Here is a 3189-nt window from a genome sequence, read left to right on the forward strand (position 1 = left end):
CAACAAGTGCCTGTGAAGTGAGCTGGTGCTGGGGTTGGATAGAACTACGGTTAAGCGTGCTCGGGCTAGAGTAGTGTGAGGATGGGTGACCTTTCAGGAAGTTTGACCACAGAGTGCGATTTGACTTGAGATTAAGCATATTGACCCGAGATTAAGCCATAGTGACTCGAGATTAAGAAAAAACAAAAAAAATTGAAAAAAAATTCCGAAAAAAATTTGTTAGTAATGGCGCACTTCTATGTGGTGCGCCATTACTAAGCCAGATAGTAATGGCGCACCGTGGGATATACTAATGTTGCACTGCCCGCACATTAGTAAAAAATTCTAATGGCGTGATGCTAGTGGCGCACCTGTAGTGTGCCATTAGTAGCCAAAACAGGTGCGCCACTAGCAGGCCTTTTCCTAGTAGTGTTTGCTCCTCTTCTCGCCCTCATTTGCGTAAGTTAGCCACATATATGCTAGTGCTTGCTGCAGCTCCACCTCACTACCTTTTCCTACCCATAAGCTTAAATAGACTAGATCGCGAGGGTGTGAGAATGCTGAGTCCCCATGACTCACAGATTACTTCCAAAACCAGATGCAGGTGCCAAGGATGCCACTGCAGAGGACGTGACCGAACTCAAGTGGGAGTTCGACGAGGATTCGGGGCGTTACAATGTTTCCTTTTCGGACGATCAGTAGTGGAGCCCAGTTGGGGCGATCGGGGATCTATTGCATTAGGGGTTGTGTTTCCTTATTTGGTTCTGTATTCGGATCTTGATTGTATCTGGATGATGTAATGCTATATTTATGTATTGTGTGAAGTGGCGATTGTAAGCCAACTCTTTATCCCTTCCTTATTCAGTACATGGGATGTGTAAAGATTACCCCTCTTGCGACATGCCTACTATGCGGTTATGCCTCTAAGTCGTGCTCCGACACGTAGGAGATATAGCCGCATCATGGGTGTTACAAGTTGGTATCATAGCCTTCCCCGACTTAGGAGCCCCCTGCTTGATCGAATCGATGAAGTTGTTGAGTCTAGAAAAATGTTTTGAGTCTTATAGGATTATATATATCGTAGAGTAGGATTTTTTTTACTCCTCAGTCCCTTCGTTGCTCTGGTGAGGCCTCCTGACGTAGACTTTTGACTCTTCTCTTCTCAAATTTCACGAAAAAAAATTTAGGATCACGCGGGTATCTTGGAATCATTCCGATGGTTTTGTGACGAGAACATTGTTCTTGGTGCCTCCTGACAATTAGGGGTTGTGGCAGTGTCCCGGGGAGTTGAGCTCCGAGGTGTTGTCATCACAATTTTATCGTTGCAGTTTTGGAATACCTGAGTTCGCCGACATCGAAAATCTCCTTTATGCAGTTGTTGGTGAGATAACCTCGACGCCACCCAGTACTGGGGCGGGAGTTCGGGAGTATTGCCATAACTCGTATAATGAATGCTTTTCGAAGGTTGAGGTAAATGATTTCTGAAGGTTTCTTGGTTATGTGTTGAAGGATGGATATAGCTGGATGTAGGATTTGCTAGTTTTGGGTGAGATATTATGCTTCCCCTGTATCCCCAACACCCATTGCATAACCAGAAAGTTTCGGGAGTTTCATAGGTGGGAATTCATGTAGCTCTAGTATTTCTTCACGCAGATATTTGGTTTATGATTGTGTAATCCTTACCAATTATTTGTTCATATCCGTACCTTGTTGTTTTATTCATCTATATCTATCTAAGTGGCTTCTCAACTTTATGGAAGTGTGATCATTTACTTTGGAATTCATTCGTTCATCCTTGTTCGAATGTTAAGGCTATATGTTGCCATTTCGATCCATTCATTCAGCTTGAATATATGTCTGTCAAGATGCTAACGGATATCAACCTCTTCAGGAAGGCTCCTGCAACGCGTCAGAATCTGGAACCTCCGCCGCCACCTCCACCTCCGGAGGCATGGAAAGATGTCATGGCCGCTACCAACGCCAACATGCAGATGCTTTTGCAGCTCTTGCAAGTGCGCAACCAAGGAAAACAAGGCCAAGGCAACAATCAAGCTCAGTTTGCTACACTCAACCAGTTCCTCGCAAACCAGCCGAAGTCCTTCAGTAACTGTGTCGAGGCCACAGACGCTGACGATTGGCTCATGGATATCTACAAACATTTTGAGTGTAGCAATGTCAGGCCTGAGGACTTTGTCAAGTTTGCTTCGTTCCAACTCAAAGACCAAGCTGCTGAGTGGTATGAACAATACAAAGATTCCAGAGGAGGTCGTGTGATTACCTGGGATGATTTCCGCCGGGACTTCAAAGCTCACCACATTCCTTAAAGTGTTGCTGAGAGTAAGCATGAGGAGTTCCGCAATCTGAAGCCAGGCAGCTTGTCTCTTTACCAAAACAACATCCTGTTCCAGAGGCTCGCTCGCTTCGCCAACAAGACGTCCCTGATGAGAAGAGCATGATTTATCAATTCAGAGGTGGCCTTAGAGAAGATCTGCAACTAGCTCTCGTGCTTTTTGAGCCGACCAAGTATGATGATTTCTACAACATGGTACTAAAGCAAGAGGCCGCTCAGCTCAAGTGCGATGCTTCTAAGAAGAGAGTCAGGGATGCCACTCAATCATCTTCTTCAACTCAAGTGACAGCTAAGCAGCAAAAGTTCCGGTTGCCTCCTCCTCCTCCATTCCGTCAGCCTTACCAGCAGAAGAGTAAAGGTGGCAATGGATCTTCCCACCCACCCAACCCAGACTATCAGAACAAAGCTTCGTCTCATGCTCCAAGGTCAAGTGCTCCGTATCACCGTCCGCTCTCAGAGGTTACTTGCAACAAATGTCAGCAGAAAGGGCACTATGCAAACAAATGCTTCAACCAGAGGCGCCTTTCGCCTCCTCCTCCTGTGAGATCTACCAGCAATGCAGTGGTCAAGCATAATCCCAAGCATGCCAAGGTCAACATGATGAACGCAGCTCAGGCAGAGGAATCTTCAGAAGTGATCATGGGTAACCTTCCTTTTAATGATATTCCTGCAAAAGTTCTTTTTGATACTCGTGCATCGCATTGTTTCATGTCAAGACCATTTTTTGCCAAGAATGAATTCACTTCTTCTCATTTGGGCAAATCCATGGATATCGTTTCTCCGGGTAAACGGTTGAGTGCCAGTTTGATGGTTCCGGATGTTTCTATAAAGATGGGTGATTATAAATTTCTGTCCTCTCC

This window comes from Triticum dicoccoides, chromosome 5A, assembly GCF_002162155.2.
Source record: "Triticum dicoccoides isolate Atlit2015 ecotype Zavitan chromosome 5A, WEW_v2.0, whole genome shotgun sequence".
In the NCBI taxonomy this organism is placed as follows: Eukaryota; Viridiplantae; Streptophyta; class Magnoliopsida; order Poales; family Poaceae; genus Triticum; species Triticum dicoccoides.